General features: G+C 52.5%; 1 protein-coding gene across 7 annotated transcripts in view; it reads right to left on the reverse strand.

The window, feature by feature from the left end:
* Nucleotides 1-16,636, reverse strand: part of DENND1A (DENN domain containing 1A) — a 498,150-nt gene that overhangs the window by 33,287 nt on the left and 448,227 nt on the right. The window lies entirely within an intron of this gene.

A 16,636-nucleotide genomic window follows, 5' to 3' on the forward strand; every position in this document is an offset into this window, starting at 1 on the left:
GGCGGGGGGGGGGGGCGGTCCTCAGGTCCTGTGTCTGAATGGTGCTGAGTAGTCTCTTTCCCATCAGACTCTGTCTAGGTCACAAGGAAGAAGCCCTGGGGTCCCCAAAGGGGAGGCTGGACAGATGCCTGGGATTTCTCTGTCCTAGGGGTGTGACCCAAACAGATACACTGCCAGGAAGAGAGAAGGAGAAAGAGAAAATTCACAATTAAACTCTGTCACTGTTTAATGAGCAAGGAGTTCACCTGGTTAATTTTCCTGGCTAGTGGCCACATCAGTGCTCTGACCTATGCATGAAACAGCCCTGGTTGGGAGAGCAAGACAAAGCTTTCCGTGGCTTTACAGAGGTCCTCTGGGCTGAGAGCAGAGCTCCTCTACTCCTTGGGACTGGAAAGATGCTATTATGCAAGATATGGAAATAAAAGAGGGCTCCTTTTGATATGCCTCCAAAAAGGAGTGTACTGAAGCTATATTTGTGTGGAGTGTCTCCTTTAAAATGCCCAACCAGCTCTCTCAGGCACAGCTCCTACCTGTCCCCCAGCTCCTGTCATTACCTGCGATCCTCTCGTCCACCCTTGAGAGAGCTGGTCCTGCTTGTTGGGAAGATCAAATGTCTGCCTCGGCTTCGGAGTTTCAGTGAGGACGGCTGGAGAGGCCGGCCGCTGGGGTCCTGCGGCGCTCGCTCTGGGCGGGCAGTGCGGGGCAGGGCCCGGGGCCCCTAGATGGGATCCTGGCATCTTCGGGCCCTGGGCACCTGCAGAGGTAACTCTAAGCTCCAGGCTATAATCTTGGAGGATGCTTCTTGCAAGGTGGCTGAGGAAGAAGTTTCCAACCTGCCCATGCCAGGTGACAAGGAGGTGCTTCTTCATGCGAAAGGGGGGCTGGGGCGGGGGTGGTGGTGGTGTCTCATCTTGGAGCACCCTGGATGGGCCACTGTTACTCCGAATCTCCCAGTCAGTCCTAAAACTCTGGATAGAGGCTCTATCATGATCCCCATTCTCTAGACGGGGAAACGGAAATCTCTTGCTGAACTTCGCACGACCTGGTCAGGAAGCTGGTGGTGCTGGTCTTCAGTCTGTGGCTGTCGGGCTCCAGAGGAAGGTCTCAACGTGCCCTGTGACTCGCCGTCCAGAGGCACCATCTGTGAGGGGGCATTCGGGACCGACGGTGGCCCTCCGAGAAAAGCGGCAGCACCTGCCACTGGGTCTGTCAGCTGTCGTCTCTGGAGAGGGTATGCTTAGGATTCGGTCCCCTCAACAAGTCACCTGGCAAGGCCATTCTCTCGGGCTGGTCCTAGGCACTTTCTCCGCAGTGAGCGAGCGCAGAGCTGAAAGGCAGCTCAGCCTGGTCCCGAAGAGCAGTGCGTGCCTCCCCGATGCTGACAGGAGTAGTATTTTGTAGCGGTGCTGGTTAATTTGTAGTGGCATTTGTGGTTTGAAGCCTTGTCAAGATCCCTGATTACTTCCCGTGCAAGGAGCTTGGCTGATGGGGAAGTTCACATGCTGAACAAAAGCGGCGAGGCAGCTGTGAGGAAGGCTGTGAGGGGGCCGGGTGACCCCAGCCGCTTGGGGGACAGAGGCGGGGCGGGGGGGAGGGAGGAGGGCCAGAAGTGGGGCGGGGGAGGGGAGCCTTTTGTTTTTAGTCAGGTGCAGCTGCTCGGGTTGAATAGGTGGCATCCCACTGGCGGCCGGAGGGCGGGCACCAGATGCGGCCGCTGGCTGGGCAGGGAGCTCTGCTGACACATGCCATTCTCTGCCCAGCAGAAGCTGCTGCCTACACAGCAGCGGTCGGAGGTGCTGCCCAGGGTGCCTGGGTGACACCCCCAGGAGGTGGGGGATCGGAGGAGGGGCTTCCAGAAGTTGGGAGAGAAAAGGCCCTCAGATTCCAGCATGGGCTACTGTTTTCTGGCATTTGCTATGTACCAGGTGCCGTGCTAGGAGCTCTAACACGAAGGCCTCTCTTGACCTCAACAACCCTGCAGAGAAGGTAAAATCCCCGTTTGGCAGATGAAGAAACTGAGGCTACATGGCTCAGGGACTCCTCCAGGCCAGGCCTCACAGCTAACAGGTGGCAGAGCCAGGATCCAAGCCCCACTACGTCTGACCCCAACGAAGCCCACACTCCTTCCATCACACCCGATGCACACACAGCAGAAGGAAGGCGCTGAAACGTATCCCCTCAAGACTGAGGGTGCTCCCCTCTCCCTGGGGAGGTCTCTCCCAACATCCCTTGAGCTTCTTATCCTGCTACGTCTGTTCTGACCACACAGAAGCGTCCACCTTTGCCACCACCTGCATTTCACTAGGCCTATGTCCTGACTCAGTGAGGGTTTGCTCAGTGCATTTAAGGGCCGGGGCCAGCTCAGCAAAACCGAGGCTAATTTATCATCTCCAGAATGATGTCCACCCCATGCAGTATGCCACTAGCAAATGAAAATAAAAATCTTCTCCTGATTTTGCAGTGGTACAGATGGGACTGCACAACAGCCTCTGGAGAGAAAGTCCGATGTCACAACAGCCTCCACACTGCTCTCCCTGCTGCCCGTGTCTCTCCGCCCCCTTGCCCCCCCACCCACCTGCAGACTGGGAAGCCGGTCACAGCCCCATACGCTGCCCTTGGCAGCCTAGCCAAGGCCAGCCCTGCCCCCACCAGCCTCATGACCCACCCCACCACAAGCAGCTCTTTCCGGCTGGCCCGATATAGACCCTGCCCTGTCCCTCACGTGCTCCCGCTCTTCGCGATCATGTGCTCGTCCTGTGGGCCCTTCTCAAGCTCGCCTACCCGATGGGTCTGCCCATCCCTCAGGTCCCTCCGTTCCCTGGAAGCCATGTTTCTCTTCCTGGCTTGACAGAGTGGGGCTTCTTTCTCCTGTCCCTCCCCTAATGACAGTGGGCCCCTCAAAGGGGGTGCTGTGTCTAGTTCACACCTGGACCCCTGGCTCCGGGCACAAGGTCCGCACGTGGTACGTGCGAAGTACATGCTTGCCCAAGACCGTGGAACTGGCAACCAAATGATCAGGGAGGCCATCGCCCAGCATTCGACGGACCAGGACCAACCAGTCATTGTCCCTGGACGCCAGTCACTCAGTCCGTAAGGCTGGCAACATTTCTGGCACGCTTTTGATCAGGAAAAACTCCCCACCTAGAGGTATCCTGGTCCAACAGGTTGAGCCCCAGGGCCATCCCAAAAAGCAGGAGACTTTTTGAGTGGAATGCAAAAGTGGGAAGCAATAGGAAGCTTAGATGTGAAACATCCCCAAATTTCCCCAGTGTGTCTGTTAAAGAAAGACAGTCAGTTTCACTCGACAGAGGGGTTTTTTTTCTTCCCTCGTAACAAATGGATGGAGAACCGGGTTTTAAAATTCCTGGACCCTGGAATACGTTTCTATCTGTGTCAAAGTCTACCCCTCCACCGCCTCAGCAGAGTTTAAAATCCTAGCTAATAGGTTAACAACTGTTTTTCTTCAGCTTCAAATGAAGAATATCAGAAGGCTGGGGGAATATGCAGCTCTCCAATTTGTACGGACTGCACACAGCTCCCCGCAATGTGTGTTTGACAGGACTGACATTTTGTACCGCTGTGAGATGGGAAAACGTGTGACATTTTTATTCATGGTGGCGTACGCCCTTGTAATGATCAGCTCTGGTCGATGTGCTTACCGCGGCAGCCCCAGAGCCCTCGGAGAACAAACAGGAACCCAAGGTGCCAGCATTCCGACTGCCTTATTAAACACCGCCAGGGTCCTAACGAAGACCAACTGCTGGAAAATCTCACTGTCAAATCCTCAAGGACATTGTCAGCGCACAGCTAACTGCATATATTTTTCATTTAAAATACTGAAATCCAGCATTGTGCCATTACGAGCAAGGGGAGGGGCGCCCACTCCAGTGGCCATTCTGTCAGCTGCTTCTTCGGAACTGCAAATGCTACAGCCAGATGCCCAGTGGGGTTCACGGCTCAGAAAGGGGCAGCAGAGACAGGGAATCGCCTTTCTGAAAACCCAGCCCTACCTTCAGGGCAAAAGGCTGAGAGTTACAGGCCTCTGGTGAGAGTCACCTGGAAAGTCAACCCACGGATTCTCTTCATAAGCCAAAGCAAATCTGCATGATTTGAAAATCCATTCCCCGCTCCCCAGCCCCCAGCCAGCCATCTTCTTGGAGGTGCACCCCATTACATCCTGCAACTTGGTGCTAATCAGCCTTCTGGTTGGCGGCAGACCTTAAGACATCTGTAGGAACACACGGCCGCGGTAGGCTTCAAACCCTGGCAGGAAAGCTGTGTGTCAGGATGCCCACCTGCGATCTCACCACTTGCCTCAATTCAAAGGCCTCGAGGTCAGCGGGCAGGAGGACCCCCTCCCTTCAGCAGTCATTTCTAATGCTGATGCACACTGATGGATGGGAGCCAATCACGTGGCCGACCCTCGGAGCCTTTCGGGTTGTTACGCTGGGTGATTTGGTTATGGCTGCATACGCTAACGTACGGATATATTTATTTTGTAAATATGTATTATTTATACAGTGCCTCTATTTCCATACTCCAGCCCTGATGCACCAAGACACGCTCTGCTATTTATTTATGGGGTCCTTGTCGCAACAGGCCTAACAAGACGCCTGTGTGTGGTTCTTGCAGGTTTGCAACAAACCGTAAGTGGTTGGCTAAACAACTGGATGCTCTCCATCCATCATGGGCAGAGGCTTGCATTTTAAGGGGCTGCCCATAAAGTTGGTTTAGCATAATACTGTACATCATCCATGGTGGAGATGACCTGGGACACCGGAGAGCTGGCAACCCAGAGAGCAGGAGCCTTAACACTCCACACCCTGGGATGGGGGAGAGGTTGGAAGAAGCTATGGGTACCCTGGTTCCAAGACTCAGAGAAAGTAGAAAAAGGAAGGGGGTTGATAGACAGCCTTGGGACAAAAGCGGGAGAGGGTGGAGGTCACTGTACCCTATTTCCTCCAAGCTGGCCATTCTGTCCCTCGGCAGGACCTTTCACCCTGGGCTACAGAGGGGGATGGCCGCTGGCCCTGCACACCCCAACAGGCGCTCCCGTTGTCATGGGCTGCGCCTGAAACCTCACTGGAGCATGTTGGCTGGAGGAAGAGAAATGCAGCCTGTGTCCAGCCCTCGATCATTCTAGGGGAGAATGCCAACAGCTCCCACAGAGAGGATCCAGCAGATCACCAAGTTCTGTCTCCCAGGTCTCTCTCAAATCTTTCCCTCCTCTTCACCCCAATAATGGGTCCTCGGTCAGACTCCCACTAGCTCCCGACTGCGTGTCAGCAGCCTCATTAGCAGCCTCCCTGCTTCACTTATCTACCCCTTCCTATGGTGGCCCAGCGCCAATCTTCCCAGACGCCATTCCCTCAGATACAACCCTCACTGGCTCCTTGACACCCACAAGATACATTTCAAGTTCCCCAAGACCTGGGCACTGCCTACCTCTGCAGTTTGGCTCCCAGCCCTCGCCGGTTGCCTCCTGGCCTCTTGCTTCCCCACACCAGCCCCGCTCTTCTCTGAAGAGCCAGCTTCTCCTGTCCTTTACATATGTCACTCTCTTTACCTGGAATGCCCTCCTCCTCTGGCTCCACCTAATACAACTTACCTTTCAAGATCCAGCAGAAATGTCACCTCCTCTGAGAAGCCTGCCCTGGTTCCCCCAGACATCTTAGGGCCCCTCTCCAGCCAGTACACTTATGTCCATTAGCATTTCCCTTTCTGTATGGTTTGCTGACTGTGTCTCCCAGACAATGAGTGCCATGAAGGCAGGACAACATCTTAGTCCTCTGTGACCCCAGGGCCTTGGGCAGGGCTTGGCAGCCGACATGCCTCATTATATGTTGAATAAGTGAAGGAAGGAATTAAAGAGGGCATAAAAGAAAAACTCAGAGTTCTGCCTGGCAAAAAACTTCAGGATTTTTAGTCACAAAGACAGGAAGGCGGCAGGGGAAGAATTCTTAGCTGGTCATCATGGCTTGGGAGAATGAAAGTGTCTGGTAGACAGCCCTGGGACAGAAGCTTCCCTCCCGCACCCCCCGCCCCACCAATCTGCAGAGAGAACATCCCCTGGTTAGCACACCTGGAGAGTCCTTGTCTCCTGGCTTCTGCTGACTACTTTATCCCACCTGGCCTCTCAAGGCACCGTCTTGCCAAGATCCAACCTACTGTCCGTCTGCAAACATTTACTATCTACTCTCTGGAAAGTGCAAACTGGGATCCACCTAGAAGGAGTTTGGGACTGGGGCATGCCGGGGAAGGCCAAGGAGGTAGCTGTAACCATGGAACCATATGGCTGATGGGCAGCAAATTCTCAGAAATTCAGTTTCAACTGCTTCCAGGCAATGTTAATCCCCTACCACACTTTGCATTTCAAGTGGGATATAATCAACAATCCCCCGGGAGCAGGCCCTTTTATATTCTGTTTTCGTACTTTTATTACATTTTAAAAATCTCTGCAGTATAAACAAATGCGATACAATATTCCAGAAGACATGGACCGAAGCAGACTGACAATGGGCAAAACAACAACCTAAATCAGGGACATGGTCCGTGCGATCTCAGATCGAGTGCGCAGGAGGCTGCCATGCGGCCTTTGCTGTGACGCTGCCCCAGGGTCGGGGGAGCTGGAGGTCGGGTGGGAGAAGCCAGGGCTTTGAATCGGAATCCGCCCGACCAGCCAGGGGATTAGAGCGAGGGCTCTGGCCCTCCTGAAAAGCGGGGCAGTCTAGACCCTAGGGCACCAGTCTGGGCAAGGTCCTGCGAGACAATGCAAGTACCTACTGGGCACCCTGCCCCACACCTGGCAGGCACCAGGAGGGCAGCACTGCTGCTGCTTTTGCACACAACCCCCCCCCCCGCCCCCGCCAAGGTGTTAAGGAATCTGGGACTCCGTAGGTTTATTTTGGGGAGAAAGCCAAATCCTAAATCCAGGGAGTGGCCGTGAGCTTTAGCCAGGAGTGAGGAAGAGGCAGAACAGAGTGACCGTGACCGCAGCCATCCTATGCCACACTGCTGGAGTCTAAGCGGGTCCCAAACCACCGGCAGCTACCACCAGATGCCTCAGGAACCAGGCGTAAATGATGAGGAGGGTCTGATGAGAGGGGCAGACTGAAGGGAGAGCCCGGTTCCCAGCAACAGATAGACCTGGTTTGGAATTCTTGCTCTGCCACTTACTGTGTGACCTTGGGAAAGATACAACCTCTCTGAGCACTGGCTTTCTGGAGATAATAGCAACTGCATGAATCTTATAGGATTGTGGAGAAGATTAAGTGAGGTGATGCCTGTCAGAGGCCTGAGTCCCACACCGTCGGTCCACCTTATAATGAAAACCAACCCAATCCATCTGACCCCTCCTTCCAGTGCCACCGCTCGGTTAGTCCCTGTCATCCCTTCCCTCTGGGCACGGCCAGGTTAATAATTCACCTAGTTCACATGCGTGCTTAGGGATTGCTGGGGGACAACACGACAGGCAGCTCCTGGCACAGCCCCCCTATAGCCATGGGGTGGGGACTCCCTGCACAGCCCCTGACACCGAGTTGATTCTCCCAGAGGATCTTGCTTGTGGGATATAATTTATTTTCAATATTTTATGTTTTATTTCCCCTTCCCTACTGTGATAAACTCCCCACCTCTGGCACAGAGAATTCTAATCTGAGAAAATGCCTCCTCTGGTCTCACCGAATCAGATTTCCTGCTCTTGTCCTGCTGGGCTGCATATCTCCCTGGCAGGGAGCTGGATTCGGAGCTGCTCCAGCACAGACCTTAAAAGAAATGCTGTTTTTAGGCTTTGGTCAGTCCCCCAGCAAAGAGGCCCCGCTGTCACGCGGCTGAGCATGCTTAGACTCGGGGGACGCAGGAGGCCTGTCGCTCAGGCACGGCACCGCGCGTGGGGGTTTAAAAGGGAACACAGGCACTGCGGAACACCAGCCACCCCTGTTTTTGGTTCCTCCCGCTCTGCTGCACTGACTGACTGCTCAAGGAGTGCGCGCACTTTTCCCACCTCTTCCTGAGATTCGCCGCCTTTCGTGTATTCACGCACTCACCACTTGGTCATTCCCCAAACTCTGCCTGGGCAAGTCATCTGTGCCAGGCCCTGTGAGACTGCCAAGGTCACAGAGCTGAGGGTGATACTGTCCCTGTCTCGGGACAGTGTGTCAGGCGAGGGGATTGTGCTCTGCTTGGAAGTGGCAGGGAGGGCTTCTGTGGGAAGGGGCGCTTGAGGTGGCCCCGACAGGTTGAGGGGCTTTTGTCAGGAGGAACAGAAGAGGAAGGATATCCCTGGCAGAGGACAGGGTAGGAGCTGATTCATGGAGGCCGCCCCCCTCCCCTAGCCCCCAGCATGGGGTCTGGCCTGGGGCAGATGCCCACGAAGAGCAGTGCGATGAATGAGTACAAATTGTGTGCTGGGGACAAAAGGATGGGACTCTGTTGGGGGGGGAGGAGGCACTTAGCAGAGTCTTACAAGGTGATAAGCACTGGCCTTGGCCTTGAAGTAGAGGACTTGGCAGGTACCTCCAGCCCAAAAAGGGTGTCGGCAGGGGGGCTTGGGAGGGGGTGACTCTGGCAGGGCCCTAAGATTTGGTTAAGTTCTCTGACTACCAGGCGAGTCCATGATCGGAGAGGGAACCCAGGGGATGGTCCCACACTCTGGAGGACTGAAGGGCCGGCCATCTCAGCACTTGCTGATGTTTTCTGAGACCCCTGTGCCTCACAGACCGGTTGAGGAGAGCAACACATGACCCCGGAAATAGAGGGATGTAGGGGTCCAGTGGGCTGATGTCCTGGCAGAAGTGGGGTGGGGCAGCTCTGGGGATGGTCAACGACACACTAAGACATGGGGGTGAGAGAAGCTCATGAACCAGGAATGAGTTCGAAGTGGATACTGGGGCCACCAGAACAAAGGTGCTGTGTTCTCAGCACAGAGGTGGGGTACAAGCCCGAGCTCTAGTCATAAGCAACATGGCTTTGAATCCTGGCTATTGTACCAAGCCTCTATCCCATCTCTGGCCGGTGTCCCCCTCTGCAAAGGGAGATGCTACCTGAGGCTCCCCTGGGTGGCTGAAAGGACTAAGTGGGCTAACCTCTGGGAACTGCCTAGCATGGCACCTGGCACTGGAATACGTTTCTCCGGGTCTCGGAGTAGTGCCTGGCACGCGGTGAGCAAGTCGTGCTCACACTCCTCCCACGACTGCCCTTACACCATCCAATGCCTAGTGTATAACAGGTGCTCAGACTGGTGCTGAAGTGCTCAAAAGTCCTGGGGGGGGTGGTCAGGGAGGGAGCGGACCCCGGCCCCTGGCCCTGCGGCCATCCTCACCTGTGCTGAATGGGGCCCAGGTGCGGTAGCTTAGGCAGCACACTGCTTGTGAACCTGGATTTTCTCTTGGCCGCTGACACCTCCCAGCCCTTCTGCGGTGCGTCTGGAAATCCACCCCCCAGTGCTGAACTGTCCGGCTTTCTCAAGCTCCCGGGGATGACAGGAATAGTATCTGAGAAAGCTTAACCAGAATTCTCCGGAATTTTCCACTTGTTACGAATTTCCAGAATCTGAGTTCTCTCTTTGACTGGCAAGTGTTCCTTCCCAAATCGAACATGTGTGCTCAGAGGAGCAAACCCTGGCCTTGTTAACCTTCCGTTGGAAAGCTGTCTCTGGGCTAGCCTAGGCTCTGAAAAAGTGAGTCCACATGGAAAGACAGGCCCGCCAGTCACCCTCCCCAGGCAGACCTGACAAAGCCACCAGCAATTAGGGACCTTGCTGCTTTTGGAATGGCAGTGAATGAGTCAGAACGACTTGGAAGAGCCACCCCACCAGGACTGAAGGCAGAATGGCCTGTGGTCACACTGCGGCTGGTACAAAAGCTGGACTGGAGCCAGAGGGGCTGGACTGGGGGGCCACACAGTAGCACCTGCCTTCTCACACACAGACAGGGCTGAGAGAGCAGAAAGAGGGGTGATGGAAAAGGGAAAACAGGATGTGGAAGTAACAGAGTTTGAAAGAGCAGCTCTGCTTTGTGGACTGCGAAAGCATGGCTGATGAGTTAGACCAAGAAAATGACTTTGGACCGCAGACCACGATGCTCGCCAGCTCCTCACACCTGGTGCCCCAACGTGCCCCATGGCCTCTCGGGCTCAGTCTCCTAGTCAGCCAGGAGCTCGGGCATCTGCTCCTTCCAGCGCCATCTCCTGGCCATGCTGTCAGCCCCTCGCCCTCTGCTCCGTGATGCAAGCCAGAGCCGTGGGGACGCAGGTCAGGGACCAGTGTGCAGAGGCAGGTGGGCGGCCGCTGAGGGGTGTGTGTTCTGACAGCCATGACGACGGTCATGTGCCGGGCTGCCAGGCCGGCTGGGGCGGCTGGGTCAGTGGGTGACGGACAGCTGGCCCTTCTCCACACCCCCCGCCCCCCGCCAGAGAAATACACGTATTTACCGAGGGCCTATGTGTGGCACTTAGCTGAACAGACTCACTGAACCCTTACAACAACTCAGGACATGGGTTCGATTATCTCCACTCCCCAGATGGGGAAGCTGATTTCACTGAGGCTAGTTAGTAACAGCTAGATAGTAACAGAGCTCAAATTTAATTCCACAGCTGCCTGATGCTAAACCCTGTGCTCTGTCCCCTCTCCCACATTGCCCCCCAGCAACCGATCAGCATCTGCCTTTTCAGTAGTTACATTTTTGTGGGGGACAAGGGCTGTATTTGCTTTTTCTCTCTGTCTCCGTGAATGGGTGGTGTGTACGTGTGTGCACACCCACATAATATTTTGACCACACCACTTGAGAGCAAGTTTCAGGTGTCCTGGTACGTTGCCCCTAAATGATTCAGTGTGCATTTCCTAGGAATAAAGATAACCCCCCATAAACCATGATATTAACAATAATTCCATCGTATAGACTAACATCCTAGTCCATCTTCAAATCTGCCAACTTCCCCAGGAATGTTTTTAAAGCTTAAAAAAAAAACACAAAAAAACCACCATAATCCAAGTTAAGTTCAAACTTTGCATTTGGTCATGCAGCTTAGTCTCTTTTATAGACAAAATCTTTGCTTTATACGATATAATTCAAGGGACGCCAGGCTTTTCTTTCCCTTGCCTGCTCTCCCCCTCGCTCCCCTGCTCCCTAGGTCAACCCATCCTGGGGATGGGGGGTGGGTACCCCAGTACTTTGCTTCTTTCCCCTTCCTCCCTTTCCTGAGGCATACAGGACTAGACCTTGGGAGTTCATAAAAACACAAACTAAGAGGATCTAAATTCCTATAATACAAAGCTGTTTCTACTTGGAAATAAAACCCTTATTTATGGAAAGTGATTTGGAAGTAGTTTTTGGCCACTAATGGAATATTCATTTTTCTTCTTCACATGAACAGAATTATAAGCATAGCAACTGAAATAAAACCAAATAACTGGCTGGACACACAGCAAGTACTTAAACAATAATCAATCAATTATTAATCAATTTAAAAATCCACATCAATAATAAAATCTTAAGACGTTTACTGTCTGCCAGTTCAGCACCAGGGCTTGTGGTAGACTTTCCAGAGGCTCATATTCTCACAGGGGAGGACAAGCATTAAAGAAATAATTACGAGGCTGTGTGAGACGCACTGCATGTGACGAGTTCTAAGGGCAGCATAACGACAGGAGCAGCTAACTCTCTCCAGGGGAGTCAGGGGATTTACAAAAGGGACCTGCTCTGAGGGCAGACAGGTAGACCATGGAGGACCTCGTGTGCCAAGCCAAGGATGAAGAGGGAATGTTTGGGGGTGGGGAGGAGCAGGGAGGTGACGAGGCCACTTGTGGATGCCTCAAGTGGACCCTGCAAGGCCATGCGGGGTATGTAGTCGGGTTAAGTCTGGAGGCCAGAGGCCAGTCAGGAGACTGTGGAACCGTCCAGCTGAGTGACAACACAGCTTGAACCAAAGCTGTGAGGGAGGCCATAGAGAGGAGAGGGACTGAGCAGTGTCCAGGAGGCGGAAGGGAGAGGCCACGAGGTGAGAGTGAGTGCACCCAGGCTTCTGGAGAGACAGCGGCGCCATTCACCGAGGTGGAGATGGCAGGAGAGGAGAGAGTTTGGCGGGGAGTGTATGTTCAGATTGGAGGCTTGGGGTTTGAGGTGTCTGGGGAACACGGGAGCATCTGTTGGAGATATGTGGGAGGCAATAGCTAAACTGAAGGGAATCGTGTGTGACTTCCAAGCTCAATGGGGCAGAAGGGGTTTCTCAGGGCACTCGGAGCCAAGGGTGCTGAGAAGGCATTTGCTGGCTGGGCAGCTTTTCCAGCCTAGTGCGAGACTGGCACTAAATGACCGAGCTCATGCTTGTCAAGCCAGATCTCTCCATATGCACAGACGAGCAGGCAGCCATATTCCAAGAGCTGTTCCTGGGGGTGTATCCAAACCCCTCTGTCCCAGATCTCTGGAAGACATGACAGTGCTTAGTTTGGGCTTCGGTTTAACTGGCTTTTCAAACTTTATGTTAAAGAGATTTAGAAACCTTGGCTCAGTTGGGAGAATGTACTTTTTGGAAGCTACCAGATTGGAAGGCAGGCAGTTAATTCGTTTGCAGGATCAATCATCTGGAGGGAACACATGAAGGGGGCCCTGTGGGTTTACCCTGATGTTCTCAGGGGAGCCCTGTCCTCCCACTTCCTGAGAAGTCCTGGCCCCCGGCCAGGCACACAGCACTGCCAGCGTGTGAGCAGGACCAGAGCCCAGTCACGGGCTCCCAAGGTCAGTCGGGTGCCCCTGGCCAGGGTGGGGGGCCGAGAGGCAGAGGTGCTGCTCGCCACGTGGTGTCAATTCATTACTAGTTCAAGCGCACGTCTTCCACGCCTATTTCCTCGTTTGTACAATGGGTATTGTGCTTTCTTCCCTACCAGCTGGTAAAGACTCAGTGAAATGAGCACAGATGTAAAAGCACCTAGTGGCCTGCCCACCTTATTAGACACGGGGAGCAAAGCAGTTTCCATGGAGGGGCCACCTCCACTGATTTCCCTGAAGAAGGGGTCAAGGCAAGATGTTCTGGCTGAGGGGTGAGTGGAGGACACCGCTTCTTCACCCCTCCACACCTCCAGAGAGGAAGGAATGTCCACTCCCCTTCCCAGGAGAGAAAAACACGGGGGGTGGGGATCCTTAGCTTCTTTCTGAACCCCCTTGCTCACTCCTGCTAGACAGAAGAGCGCTTCCCTCGGGGTTGGGGAGAAGAACTGACCATGCTCCGGGTTCCACGCGCCCTCGTGGCGCCCTCCTGCGGAGCAGCCCGTCCACAGGCCCCGCTGGGTGCTGCCTGCAATCGTCCCCTTCTCCTGTGCGGGGTAGCTCCGTCTTTTTAATTCTGAAGTGAAGTTTTAGCAAGCCCATCTGGCCTCAGGTCTAAAACAGTATTCTCCTTTCAGCCTTATCAGTAAAAAAGCTGGCATTTTTATCTCATTTGACTATCTCCTGGGCCTTATTTCTCAACTATTCCGAACTTGGGAGGGGAAAAAAAAGAGTTATTTAAAGCCTCTCTAAACCTAAATACTTTCCAAGGTAGGAACAGGCATTCTCAAGTTATTTGAGATTTTTGAACGCTTTAAAGAAACTGTCCAGGCTAAGGATGCAGAGGCTCCCTAAAAATCCATTTACTTTGCTCTTGCCTGGAACCATCCAAAGGGCTCATCAGGAGCGCTGAGTGGTGATACGTGTGCCTGCTTTAGAAAACAAATGAACTGTTTGTGAGTTCAGTTTGTTGACAAAATATTTTTTAATTACAGGGCCCAACTTGGACTGCGATGAGTGGTCCTGGGGGTGAAGAGGTGGCCTCTCTGGGGCCCTGAGTGCCCCGAGCTCACCTCACTTCTGTTCTCATCACTCTGAGTTGGACTGTCCATTTGCTAGTCTGTCTCCCTCATTACACCCCACAAGGACTTTTTTTTTTTTTTTAAACACATGGTAGATCTCAGTACATGGATGAACAGATGCATAATTAAACGGAGGGATGGTCATAGCCTCAAAGGAGGAAGCTGCAGTGAGGCCGAGAGGCAGGAGAGCACCTTCTCTCCCCTGGCAGAGGCAGCTCTGGCCAGCGCCCAGCACGGTTGCGTCTGAGGGCTCCACACAGGCCTCCTCCGGCTCCCTGCCACCCCACCCTGTGTCCACGCGAAGGTCCCCTGGCTGGCTACACGGCGTACTCCTGGAATGTAATAACCACCTCAACAGTATTCTGTCCCCGCTGGAAAGCTAAGTGTTCTTAAAGAATGGGATCCACAGAAATGCAAACCCAAGGCAAAATCTTTCTGAGGTTAGCGTCACTGTCTGGCTAGTTCAAATGATTTTGCGGGGACCCACTGGCTTTAACAGACATCAAACAGCTGAAATCCCTGCTTGGTGAGGGAGCTGGAGTGGGCTCTGTAGTTGGGCTGTCCTAGGTTTTTGTGCTGGTACTGTGGCCCTGGCCAGGTCCCTTCAGGTCCCTGGGCTCTAGCTCTGGGTCTCTAAAATGTGGCTAATGGTCCCTTCCTCAAAAGGCTAAGGCAGAGATGACATGCTTCCCCAAAACAGAATGCATACTGTTGGGGCCACATGAGTGGTGCAGGCGATATATGGACTGACACTTAAAAAGATTTTTTTGATATGCCTTAGAAAAAAAACGGGACTAGGACGTCAGACCTGTGATTCTGTCAACGTCATTACTTAAGATGAGGCTAAAGCTGGTATGGATGTCAGGTCTGAGTCTATTTAAAGAAAAACAGCAAGGAAAAGAATAGCACAGATGGTAGGAGGGTGTGGCAAAAATTTTTTGAAATGGAACTCAAAAGACTGTTCTTTGAGGAGAATAGAAAGTCCCTAAAACTTATCCTTGCCAGTAGTAGGTGCTCTAGAAACACTGCTGGTTCCGGTCACGGACCCAGCAAACCGGGCAGGTGCCAGGGAAAAGCACCAAAGGACAACCCGGCACGGGGGCGAAGCCGGAAAGAGTTAAAAGAAAGGGGTCTGCGGTTTCCCTGGCCCATCCCCCCTGCAGCTAATCTGTCACCTAATGAAGAAGCGGCCGGCACAAGTGAGCTAGCTGGCAGTTCACTTACAGCAAACTGATTAAGAATGTTCAACCAACAGCAGACTGTAGACCTTTCCAGAGAAAATAAATAGAGTGTAGACTGTATGCAAATGTGTTTGTCACTTTGACAGCACGTCTCAATTAAGGCATCTCGCGGCTGTGGGTAGGCTCTGCGGTTGCAGCTGTGAGGGAGAGCCCGCTGCATGGCTGATACTTGGGGCTTGACCTTAATCCGCATGCACGCATTAAAAAAAAAAAATCCTGCCTTCCTGTACACTTGCATAATGCTCGCAGCCACGTGAGGGAAGTGACAAACGGGGAGAAAAAGCCACTTTCATCCTCTCCAGTTTACAGACCTGTGAAGGCACAGACAGCTCTTATTTCAACAGAGTTTGGGGTGGCTTTTTTAATTGTTTATCCCCCACCCGCACACACACACTCTTATTCTGCATTTAGCTGGGAATGACATTAAAGCATCTCTGCTTCTTGCTGAAATGGAAAGAAGGTTTTTCTCCATTTCAAACAGGGCCTCCTTTTTTGTGTTTCGAAAATGGAATGTTTAACACCATGAAATCCCTCTCCCCCGCCCCCTCTTTCTCTGTAATGGGCTTCAAACTCCAGCGAGGGGCTCTTTTCATGGGAAGGTTAGTGTGTGCAGGAATGAGGACAAAGGAAAGCAGGAAGCTGGCTCTGGAATGCCATGCTGGTTACAACGGGGGCTGTGCTTTCAGCAAACTCCGCCAGGAAACTGGGGTGCAGATTTCTCCAACAGGGCCTGAGCCCCAGAGGAGGCAGCTCTTCAGGGGTGGAAACACACCACCAGCGGAAGAGAAGCATTAACCAAGTGAGCCCTGCCCCGAGAATGCTCCTTTCTCGCACTACATTTCAATTTTTATAACGTCCTTTTTAAGTGTAAAATCCGAAAAAGGGACGAACTTCCCCAAGTTTAAGATGTAGGAATGTATGATCTGAAAATACTGATTACAGAAGAAGATTCTTAAGTCAACAAACTCACCCCTTACCATAATAACCCAGAGCAACCATTTCATTAATTCTCTTCATTTCTAAAGAGCTCAATGCCAGTACACAGTAGGCGCTTGATAAATGTCTGTTAAAAACAGGGCATTTAAAATGTATGTTTCTAGATCCTTTATGTGATGAAAAAGCAATCGTATTTAAGATAAAATCATAAAGATGATTTTAATGATGCTCCATCTAATAAATGGCTCAAGAATCAAGTGATTTAAAAATAAGTAACCTTGCAAATTGTTGTCACAGTCACATCTTGCTGAGAACCATTTTTCACAAACTAAATAATTATGACTTTTGCTCATCAAGAGAGTCAATTCAAGAGAAACGGGAGAGTGTACAATCTTTTTCAGCTAAAAATACAACCACTGCATGGAAATAGATTTAAAAATTCAGTTTCTATACAGAATACGATGTTTTACTTAAGGGGGAAAAAAATCAAACGAATAGACAATTTTTCAAATGCTCAGGTCATCAAAAATAGTTGGTGAAAGAATCGGATCTCTGGAATAGTAGCGCGGGTGTTTACTCTGAGAAGCACGACTCCCGATATTGATTTTCAGGAAGTACA

Source organism: Halichoerus grypus, chromosome 14 (genome assembly GCF_964656455.1).
Source record: "Halichoerus grypus chromosome 14, mHalGry1.hap1.1, whole genome shotgun sequence".
NCBI classification, from domain to species: Eukaryota; Metazoa; Chordata; class Mammalia; order Carnivora; family Phocidae; genus Halichoerus; species Halichoerus grypus.